Source organism: Bufo gargarizans, chromosome 1 (genome assembly GCF_014858855.1).
Source record: "Bufo gargarizans isolate SCDJY-AF-19 chromosome 1, ASM1485885v1, whole genome shotgun sequence".
NCBI lineage: Eukaryota > Metazoa > Chordata > Amphibia > Anura > Bufonidae > Bufo > Bufo gargarizans.
Window position 1 is genome coordinate 119,628,334 of NC_058080.1, and position 12,551 is coordinate 119,640,884.

The following is a 12,551-nucleotide window of genomic DNA, read 5'->3' on the forward strand; positions in this document are numbered from 1 at the left end:
GCACCTATCTCAATGGGGCCTCATCACACATTCAGGCAGTAAAAGAGAGGGGCTCGCCATTGACTGCTATGGGATTTCTGAAAATAACAGTCTAGGTTTCATAATGGCAAATGGAGAAAATAGCCCATGCATGGCCTCCTCTTCAATACTTCCAGCATGCCTGACTGGGGTCAGTTTTTGAAATGGGTGTGGGCCCAGAGGTAACACCCACATATATTAGACATTTATGGCATAACATCCTGGTGGGGACAACCTGTTTAAAGGGGTTTTCTGTGACTCCCAAGTGGATGGGAACTGAGCTGCAGTACACAAGCACTACAGTGGACAAAGGCTGATCAGTAGTGATGGACGAGCATGCTTGATCGAACTGGTGTTTGACTCTGAGTAGTCGGCGGGATGACGTGAGCGCATCACGTCTCGCTCTCCCCTCTGTGCTGGCTTCCTCCCTGCAAGCGCTAATGCCCTGACGCGGAACAGCTGATACCGGCGTCCTCCTCCCAAGCTCCGACGCCCTGCTCCGAACAGCTGATGCTGGTGCCCTCCGATGCGCTGAGCTCCGATGCGTTGAACCGGCCAGCTGATGAGGAGAGCAGAGCTGTGTGCCCGGCTTGATCCTCGTACAGCTAACGTCTCCGCATGATAAGTTAAGTAGAGGACGTAGATGCCGGCTGTGGCTGTCTTGCTCCCTGGTCTCCTCTAGACTTGCTTGCCCTGCGCTGCTGTATCCGCCTCACCTGTTGGATTTTGATCCTTATCTGCTTGTCCTTGTGGTTGCCCGTCTGGTTCCTTTTTGTGGCCCCTGTCTGCTGTCGCTGCCTCGCTGCTCTGCTTGACGTTGGACTGCTGGACTGCTTGTCCCTCTGGATTTTTGCCTTGCTGGGCTTTTCCTGCCTCCTGTCTGCTGGCGTGTTGGTGTGCCTGCTGCTGGACTCCTTGACCCTCTGCTGTTCGCCTGCTATCGGTCTTTTTGCCACTCGGACGGATACACTATATCTAAACCACGGCTTGGACTTGCTGCCACGTCCACGGCGGATACTGGGACGACAACGTCGGTCACGTGAGGATTGAACTTTGATTTTGTACTTATTGTACTGTTAATATGAGGTGGATATAGCTTTTGCCAAAACTGCTCCCTGCTTGTGGTTAAGGAAAAAAAAAAAAAAAAAAAAAAAGAAGAGGGAGGAAAAAAAAAAAATAAAAAATAAATAAATAAAAAGAACTAAAGGAAAGAAAGAGAAAAAGAGAGGGGGGAAAGAAAAGAAAGGAAAAAAAAAAGGGAAGGGAACGAGAAAGAAAAAAAAAAAAAAAAAAAAAAAATATAATAATATATACACAATATAAGGTGTTGGAAATGGCCCCAAAACGACGTTCAATTGACTCCTCCACTACTAAGCTGGGGGCTAAGACTCCAGAGAATAAAATCGATAAATTTTTAAAATCGCCCTTCCTAGCTGAAAAAATTCCAGCCAAAATTAAACCTCCAGCCAAGATGAAAAAACTGGCGAATACTCGTCAAACTGCTGATCTCTCTGAGGATGGATCAGAGGACGCTGACCAGGAGGAAGGCGAGGAAGGCTCCTCTACACAAATACCAACGGGATACGATCCATCGGTCTTGGACAAAATCCTTTGCGCTGTGGAAAATAATGGCACTCTGGTGCAGGGAATGTCCACGCAATTGGGGTCAGTGCAGAGCGATATTTCCTTAATAAGAGAAGATCTAGGAAAGATGAGGGAGCGAGTTCTTAGCGTGGAAAAAACTATTGATTCCCTGCAAACAGGCATGGGCATGCTAAAATCCAAAATGACAACCCTGGCATCAGAAAATCAAGCACTACAAAATAAGCTAGAGGACCTAGAAAACAGGTCAAGACGCAATAATGTGCGCATAATCGGTTTTTCGGAAGGAGCTCAGGGCCGACAACTAGAGGAAGAAATTAAAGATGTGGTCATGCACAGCTTTGGGAGTGAGAACTTTTCCCCTATGTTCCAAATAGAAAGAGCACACCGAATACCAGGAGGGAAGCCCATACCAGGGAGACCGCCGCGTGCAATTTAATCAAACTTCTACTGTCTGCTGATAGAGACATGATTTTGAAAAGAGCAAGAGAATGTGCACCCATTGAATATCAGGGTACTAAACTGCTCTTTTTCCCTGATTTTGCGCGGCAGACCCAGGAGAAAAGAAGAAACTTTATAGAGATAAAGAAACGATTGGCGGCCAAGGAGATCAAATACTCTCTACAGTATCCAGCGAAATTGAGAGTAATCCACAACGGGACTTCACTTTATTTTGAGACACCACAGCAGGCGCTAAACTGGCTGGAGCAAATGGGCATCTGAAATTTTGTATTAGCAGGAATGAAGGGGGGGAGGGGAGGGAGGGGCGCCCAATGATGTTAAATATTTGCTATAGTATCCAGCGATCCAAGAATGATCCATAAGGGAACTGCTTAATCCTTTTTAGATAGAAATAAAGGGAAAGAAAAAAAGGAGAAAGAAGGAAAGAGAGAAAAAAGAAGAAAAAGAAAAAAAAAAAACAAAGCAGAACAAGCGTCAGAGTAGCTGGAGAAAAACGGATACTATTATGGAAGGGAGGGGCCAGGGCAAGGGAGAACGGCCGTGGGTTTAGAGGTTCGCTGACCAGATCGGGCGGATCAATGGAGAGGGGAGCGGGATGGGCGGGTGGGAACCCACCTTGCAGGTTCGGGGAGGGTTTGTTTTTTTTTTTTGTTTTTTTTTTTTGTGTTTTTTTTTTTTTTTTTTTTCTTCTCTTATGCACAGTGAAGGATGTCTACTCGGATTGTAACCTGGAATATCAGAGGGCTCGGTGAAAGGGTAAAAAGGCAAGCCATTATGGATGCACTTAAACGATATCTTCCAGCAATTATTTGCATGGTAGAAACCCATCTTACCAAAGAAACCGTGTCCCGCTTGACAACGGGATGGCACTTGCAGTCTTATCACTCCACTTTTAGTGGCGCCTCTAGGGGTGTGTCAGTTCTGATCCATAACTCTGTGGACTTTATCCTTATTAAATCCTATATAGATGACCAGGGTAGATTTATTTTCTTGCATGGTAAGTTGTACGGCCATAGCTATATTCTCGCTTTTTTTTATATACCTCCGCCCTTTTCAATGTACCCATTGGTCCAGCTAACACACTTTTTTGAAGGGAGATCTGAATGCCGGCTAGTTTTGATGGGGGACTTTAATGCAGTAATGGACCCCAAGAAAGACAGATTCACACTAGATGCAGAATGTGGGAGGAATCTATCTGCCTCCCCGCTGCCACAATTCTGCCGGGAAGTTGGACTGGTGGATATATGGGAACATCTTGGCGGAGGCAAGCGAGTATACTCTTGTGTCAGCAGGGGTGGCAGAGCTATGTCTAGAATTGATTTAGCATTTACCAATGAGAATAATCTCTGTAATATCCGCAGGATACGATATGGGGTAAGAACAATCTCGGATCACTCACCGGTATTGATTGAGGTTTGTACTGGGAAGAACAAGGACAACAGGGGGCTAGGATTTAAGCTGAACCCATATTGGTTTTCTATTATGGATAATTTACAGTCCACTAAATCATTGATATCCTTTTTTTGGGAAGTGAATCGCCCCTCTGCTAACATCAACATAGTATGGGATGCCCTGAAAGCATATCTGAGGGGGGTCTTTATAAGCGAGATCGCTGCAACAAAGAGAACATTTAAAAAAAAAGAGGAGGAATTGACCAGGGCTGTAGCAGGCGCAAGCGAGCGTTTTATCGCCCAACCCACTGAGTATAATAGGGAGGAGATGCAGAAGGCCAGCTGCTCCTTGGATAAATACATAACAGAGAAAGCAACTCATAGAGTATTTTTCAAGGGTTTAAAATATTTTTCGGAGTCTGGACGCCCCGGCAGGTTGCTGGCTAGGATAATTTCACAACAAGGCAAGAAAAATCAGTCTATTGTTTCGATCCGTAATACAGCAGGGGAAACTATAACAGATCCTGAAGGAATCAGGGACACCTTCCTACAATATTTCACCCAGATATATAGCCCCTCTCCTGGCTTGCCGCCTGACCTAGCGACGCGGTTTCTTGAGAGGATCTCACTTCCTGTATTAAATGAAGCCCAAGTAGAATATCTGGAAGAGGAGTTATCCCTTTTGGAACTTCAAGAGGCTTTGGGATCCATCACAGGGAACTCGTCGCCGGGGATGGATGGCCTTCCATATGAGGTTTACCGCAAGCATAGCGACGTGATTCTCCCTCAGCTATTAGAGGTCCTTTCTCAGGCAACACAGGGAGGAAATCTACCATGCACTATGATGGAGGCTCTGATTGTCTTAATTCCCAAAAAGGATAAGGATCCGCTAGAAATGAGCGCCTATAGACCGATCTCGTTATTAAACACAGATGCTAAGCTACTATCTAAAGTTTTAGCTAGGAGGCTTTCACAGGTTATATCAACTATTATTCACCCAGACCAAAATGGCTTCATGCCAAAAAGGGGCACTCACCACAATCTGCACAGGTTATTTATTAACATTCAGTCTCCGGGGTGTGGGGCCCGCTCCATCCTGTCGCTGGATGCCACCAAGGCCTTCGACAGGGTGGAGTGGACTTTTCTCTGGGCGGTAATGAAAAAAATGGGCTTTGGCCCTAGATTTATGGCGATGGTTCAGCTATTATATAGCTCCCCAACTGCTAGGATCAGGATTAATGATACGGTCACAGAGAGCTTTTTCCTAGGAAGAGGCACCCGTCAAGGCTGTCCTCTTTCACCTCTTCTTTTCAATATCTATATTGAACCTTTAGCAGCCAGCATAAGACAGGATTTGCAGGTGGCTGGCTTCGGTTTAATGGGGAAGCATGACCGCGTATCTCTCTACGCAGATGACATTTTGATTTTCCTTCAGCAAACAGAAACTAGTCTCCCTCGTATAATGGATTTGGTTGGCTTTTTCTCCGCTCCGTCTGGCCTAGAGATCAATTGGGAGAAGACTGCTCTCCTTCCTATAGACGAGCTGCGAGGTAACTGGGATGATCAGCTAACTGTCTCTGAATCAATAAAGTACCTGGGGATTTTAGTTTCTGCTAAACCTCTGGAATATTTACAACTTAACTTGATTCCCCTGCTGACAAAGCTGAGGGCTAAATCCAAGATATGGCAAAAAATTCTGCATACGAAAGCTGATAGAATTTCTTTAATCAAAATGGTAGTACTGCCCCAGGTTCTTTATGTCCTGCGCAACTCGCCTGTATGGATCGCAGACAAGTACTTTAGATTAATTGAGCGGATGCTTAATGATCTATTGTGGGGGAGGAAGCGCGTCAGATTGAAGGCGCTCTACTTCTCTATGCCCTATAGTCAGGGAGGCCTTAACCTCCCTTACTTTAGGGGTTACTTCATGGCCTCTCAGCTCTGCCTTTTTAGTGATTGGGAGAATAGCCATTTCTGCAATAAGGTGGTGAAAGACTCAGGCTTTACGGATTTCTTTACTGTATTGGAGTCCGACTATCTATTAAATTCACAGACCGGGTATACACTTTTTTGCAGAATGGCTACAAAGACCTGGCGGGTCATCAGGAGCTGGTGTGGAGTTGAGGCATCGCTTATTTGCACCCCACTGTGGCATAACCTAAAGCTTGTGAATATAAGGGACCTGAAGTGCTGCCAGTACTGGAGGACGAAGAAAGTTCAGTATTTACATCAGGTGGTTAGTGGTGGACAAATTCTGTCCTCAAGGGAAATAGGGGAGAGGGCAGATATGGGTGAGGTGGCTTGGTATGCATATTTCCAATTGAGGTTTGCACTCTCCAGCACTTTGAATAGTCACCTTCTTTTTATAGATTCTCCTGAATTTTTACACAATCTTATTATTAAGAAAACTGCTACAAAAATTAAAATGTCATATTGTTATAGACACTTAATGAAACACTTTTTTATGGGTCTTCTTTCTCCAGGACAGAAGTCCTGGTCTTTGCTACTTTCGGAGGTGGGTCCCCCAGATTGGGAAACTATAGGGGAAAACTTAAAATATGTTTCACACAACTTCAATCACACTGTTGTACAATTTAACATTCTGCACAAAATATATGTGACACCTATGTGGTTATATAGAAGAGGATTTAGGACCTCCTCCGATTGCCCACGCTGTGGCGACTCCGGGGCAGATCATTTACATCTGTTCTGGGATTGCCCGATGGTGGGTGGTTATTGGAGATCAGTCCAGACCACTTTGGCCTGCAAACTGAATATGCTTGTTCCTTTGTCCCCCAGGATATGGGTCCTGGGAGACCTATCGGAGGTTAACTATCAGCCCATAAATCGTCAATTATTGATTAAGGTTATGTTCCTGGCCAGGCTTATTGTTGCTAGACTGTGGCTTAGCTCCTCCATCCCAGATTGTGGTAACTGGATGGCTATGGTTGAGAAGGTGAAGAACTACGAGAAGATCTTGTACAAACAGAGAGGAGCCTACTTAAAATGGAGTGGTCTGTGGGGAGAGTGGGTTACGGCTTAATTCATTAAATTTTTTTTTTTTTTTTTTTTTTTTTTTTTTTTTCCCTGCAAGGTTGGGAGGGAGGGGGTGGTTGGGGCGGGTTGGGGATGATTTCAACATTTAAGATATTATAAATGTCATGTCGATATGTATTTTTGTATCATAAATAAAATATGGAGATTGAAAAAAAAAGAACTGGTGTTTGACTCGAGCATCGCGATGCTCGGCCAAACACCACCTGTGTTCAAGCATCCTCACACGTTCCCCTATGCTCAGTCAGGGCCCCAGAGTGGGGAATTTCCCAGCTTAGGAGTGCCTGCTCTGACTCCATATATGGAGTCAGTGTTAGGAGCATTCCCAAGCATGGTCACTATGCTTGGGGACACCCTGTGTATACAAGTCTAATTTATACTCTAGTTTGAAATGTTCCTGTGAGGATTCAAACTCACAACCATCTACTTTAAAGGCAAGAACTTTAACCACTGGGCTATGGAGCTCAGTGCTAAGTCATTGCTGAAAAACCTCATAGAAGTTTCTATGACACGAGATCTTCTAAGATTTTTTTCAGCAATGACTTAGCACTGAGCTCCATAGCCCAGTGGTTAAAGTTCTTGCCTTTAATGTAGATGGTTGTGAGTATGAATCCTCACAGGAAAGTTCCAAAAATAGAGTCTAATTTAGACTTTTATGCACAGGGTGTCGCCACACATAGTGACCATGCTTGGGAATACCCCTTTCATGTTCATAAGACTGACTCCATATATAGACACAGCCATATATGGAGTCAGAGCAGGGACTCTTAAGCTGCGGACTCACACTGGGGGATTCCTCCACTGTACAGCGATCTTCTGCATAGACCTCAGTGGGACCCAGCCCCCTCCCCTCTTCCATTGTGTTTGGGTGCTTGGTAGAGCACCCAAGCATCCCGAAGTGTTCTACCCGAGCACTTTGGTGCTGAATCAACACTACTAATCAGTGAAGATGTTGGGTGTCAGTCCACCATCAATCAGATATTGATGACAGATCATGAGGATTGGTGATCGCCAGGGCTCGGAAGGGAAGGAGCTGCATCTGGATTTTCTAACATAGAATTTTCTGTTATAGAATTTAAGAGCGATAACTTTTCTATTTTTTGTTGACCGAGCTGTGAAAGGGCTTATTTTGTGCAGGACCAGCTGTAGTTTTCATTGGCACCATTTTGGGGTACATTTGGCTTTCTGGTCGCTTTTAATTTTTGGGAGGTGAAGTCACAAAAAAAAAGCAGTTTGGTGTCATTTTTCTATAAAATAAAATATATTATATATATTATATATATATATATATATCCCCATGAAAAATCAATGCAGCACTCTTCTTGTGAAAAAACCCGCAGTGTCTTTATTCACACATGTGACAGAAAATAGGCAACGTTTCAATCCCCTTCCGGGATCCTTCTTAAGCCAAGTGCACTTTGAAACGTTGCCTATTTTGTGTCACAGGTGTGAATAAAGACACTGCGGTTTTTTCACAAGAAGAGTGCTGTGTTGATTTTTCATGGATATACATGCCTGATGTCAAGGGTGGGACGTGTACACCTGATTAACTATAAAAGTGAGTGCTGCCGGAATAATATATATATATATATATATATATATATAAGCTTTATAAGCTTGATAAAGGCCTCATTGAGTAGGCCGAAGCGTTGCTGGATTAAAGTTGTTTTGGGGTCTTCACCCTGCCACTGAAAGCTGGAAGTGCTGCCTCGTCATTTGTCTTGTATATATCTTGCAGGAGGGGCCGGCCTCTGTGAGGAATTGCACCCTGTGCACAACGTCTGACTGTGCTGCTGCAATAGTTGTGATTTTATACATATACATATATATATATTCCAAATAAATGTAACGCAGCACTCCGCGACCTCTGAAGGCTTCCTGACACTGAGGGCCGGACTGCCAGGCAGGTGCCTGGCAGTCCAGCCCTCAGTGTCAGGGAGCCTTCAGAGGTCGCGGACTGCTGCGTTACATTTATTTGGATTGTGTCTGGACCCCAGGACCCAGGGGAAAACGCTGGCACCTGAATTATTTGCATCACTTGAAGTGAGGAGTACTGCCCTGCCATCTTTTGGATATATATAATATATATAATTATTATTATTTTTAACAGCGTTCCCTTGATGGGGTAGATCTTGTGATATTTTTATAGATCTGGTCATTACAGATGCGGTGATACCAAATAGGTCTATTAATTTATTTATTTTTCTATTTTTAACATTATTTAAATGGCTTAATTGGGGATTTTTTTAACATTTTGTTTACACATGAAATTTTTATAAAACACTTATTTTATACTTTGTGTCCCCCCATAAGGTCATACAAGACCTCTGGGGGACATTTAACATATATATTTTTTTCAACTATTGATTTCTCCCATAACTGGGGCTGACATAGCCCCAGTTACAGTGGAAATACACCCCCAGAGAGGCTGTACAGTATAATACTGTGTTGTACAGCCTCAGTGCAGGGCTGATCGAGGTCTGTGGAAGACCTGGCAGCTCCTGCACTCCCCTAGCAGTCAAATGACGACTGGGCCAGGAAGCGGCAGATCGCTTCCTCAGCTGTATACACAGAGCTTGTTGAGTGCTGCATATACAGTGATCTAGAAGGCAGGGATACCCAGGAACGGTCTCTGCCATCTCTCTAGGGAACCCTGCTGTCACTGACGCGATTAGCGTGCAGCTGCAATCTCTGAATGGATGTTCCAAAAAGGCCATTGAAAGATAAAACCGACTGCCCAGGACGTTTATGGTCAAGTTGTTAACCTCTTGCCTACCGCTGTACGACTTTATACCACGTGGCAGTAGGCTCTTAACTGTAAGCTGACATATAAAAGTGTCCGATTACATTGTGATCTGCCAGAGCCCCGTGGTGCTGCAGATCACTGTGACCTTGCTGTCACTAGACAGCCAAGGGTCACTGAGACCAGCAGAAGTGGTCTCCGTGTGGCCTCATTGCCGCAGGGTGCTGTAAGAATCCATTGCAGAGTAAAGTATAAAAGCCAGCAAGGAAGCATTCTTTTTGATGTGAGTGTGCCCCTGCTGGCTGTAAAATAACTGAGCGCGCAGGCTGCGAGTTAATCCCGTTTTCATAAAAGAAAATAAATAAATGAAGTTATAGCAATGGTATAGCAGACAATGTACAGACATTCTTTTCTCTCCTTCATTCATAAAATAATTATAATTACTTACCTGTAATTTGATTTTCTGAAGTTCATGACAGCACCAGGAGAGAGGATCCGCCTCCCAGGACAGGAAACCCAAAAATCTGAACCGCCAGAGCTCCCACAGACTCAGACTGTATTCCGCTTTGATGGTCCAGATATGCTACAACGGAGCCATTGTCAGATAATATCTTCACACGTCGGTCTTTGATTAGGGGGAAGAACTCCCTGTAGGGACCGAAGGACTGCCATGAGCGGTTTAAGATTTGAAGAATTGTCCGATATTAGGCAATTCCATAATCCCTGGAGTAAGGTTTCCCCCACATGCGCCCCCCATCCTTGTGGGCTAGCATCCGTGGTTAGCACAAGGGGGGTTTACTATTCTCCAAGGAAAACCCTGGACTACATTGTCCAGAGAAAGCCATCACTCTAGGGCCTGACATGTCTGAGCTAAGATTAAAACTTTGTTCTCTAGGTCTCTTGCCTCACCCGACCAAGCCCCTAAGATCTCCCACTGAAGAGCTCTGCAATGTACCTGGGACAATTGTACAGCCGGGATACAGGCGGTCAGGGTTCCCAACACTGACATACCTTTCCTTATAAAAACCCAAGGGTTGTCCATCAGGGAGTGAACCTCTGACCTTACTTTCTGGATTTTTTTCTGTAGTTAAAAAGGATCTCTGAACCATTGAGTTCAGCATTATCCCCAGGAACTGCTGCTTTCTTTCCTGGAACTAGAATCAATTTCTCCTAGTTTAGTATCCAACCCAAGGACGACATGATCTGTGTCACCTGCTGAACATGATATAAACATTTTTTTACTTGATGGGGCTACAAGCAGGAAGTCGTCCAGATTTGGTACGAACAGGATGTTCTTTTCCCATACAGAGTTGTTGCGATACAAAATTTTTGATTAGATTTCGATACCATAAAAAAGTATTGCGATACTCTAGAACACGCGAAACAATAACCAAAAAAAGCCACATGCATTCCGCATTTTAAGAAATGGCGAATCGCACAGTTTTTATTTATTTTTTCTGTTCGGGCGGTCACCGCATAGATTTTTTTAGTATTTTAATAGTATGGACTTTTCGGTCATGGCGATATGTGATGTTTATATATGAAATTGGGAAAGGGGATGATTCATACTTAATATATATATATATTTTTTTTACACTTGTTATTAACCACTTCAACCCTGCTAGCGGAAACCCCCTTAGTGACCAGGCCACTTTTTACACTTCTGCACTACATGCTCGGTCATGCAACTTACCAGCCAAATGAATTTTACCTCCTTTTCTTCTCACTTATAGAGCTTTTATTTGGTGGTATTTCATTGCTGCTGACATTTTTACTTTTTTTGTTATTAATCGAAATTTAACGATTTTTTTGCAAAAAAAAAAAAAGAAATTTTTCACTTTCAGTTGTAAAATTTTGCAAAAAAAACAACAACCATATATAAATTTTTCGCTAAATTTATTGTTCTACATGTCTTTGATAAAAAAAAATGTTTGGGTAAAAAAAAAAAATGGTTTGGGTAAAAGTTATAGCGTTTACAAACTATGGTACAAAAATGTGAATTTCCGCTTTTTGAAACAGCTCTGACTTTCTGAGCACCTGTCATGTTTCCTGAGGTTCTACAATGCCCAGACAGTACAAACACCCCACAAATGACCCCATTTCGGAAAGTAGACACCCTAAGGTATTCACTGATGGGCATAGTGAGTTCATAGAACTTTTTATTTTTTGTCACAAGTTAGCGGAAAATGATGATTTATTTTTTTATTACAAAGTCTCATATTCCACTAACTTGTGACAAAAAAATACAAAATTCTAGGAACTCGCCATGCCACTCACGGAATACCCGGAGGTGTCTTCTTTCCAAAATGGGGTCACTTGTGGGGTAGTTATACTGCCCTGGCATTTTAGGGGCCCATATGCGTGAGAAGTAGTTTGCAATCAAAATCTGTAAAAAATGACCGGTGAAATCCGAAAGGTGCTCTTTGGAATGTGTGCCCCTTTGCCCACCTAGGCTGCAAAAAAGTGTCACACATCTGGTATCGCTGTACTCAGGAGAAGTTGGGGAATGTGTTTTGGGGTGTCATTTTACATATACCCATGCTGGGTGAGAGAAATATCTTGGCAAAAGACAACTTTTCCCATTTTTTTTATACAAAGTTGGCATTTGACCAAGATATTTATCTCACCCAGCATGGGTATATGTAAAATGACACCCCAAAACACATTCCCCAACTTCTCCTGAGTACGGCGATACCAGATGTGTGACACTTTTTTGCAGCCTAGATGCGCAAAGCGGCCCAAATTCCTTTTAGGAGGGCATTTTTAGACATTTGGATCCCAGACTTCTTCTCACGCTTTCGGGCCCCTAAAATGCCAGGGCAGTATAAATACCCCACATGTGACCCCATTTTGGAAAGAAGACACCCCAAGGTATTCAATGAGGGGCATGGCGAGTTCATAGAATTTTTTTTGGCACAAGTTAGCGGATATTGATTATTTTTTTTGTATTTTCTCACAAAGTCTCCCTTTCCGCTAACTTGGGACAAAAATTTTAATCTTTCATGGACTCAATATGCCCCTCACGGAATACCTTGGGGTGTCTTCTTTCCGAAATGGGGTCACATGTGGGGTATTTATACTGCCCTGGCATTTTAGGGGCCCTAAAGCGTGAGAAGAAGTCTGGAATATAAATGTCTAAAAAATTTTACGCATTTGGATTCCGTGAGGGGTATGTTGAGTTCATATGAGATTTTATTTTTTGACACAAGTTAGTGGAATATGAGACTATGTAAGAAAAAAACAAAAAACATTTCCGCTAACTTGGGCCAAAAAAATGTCTG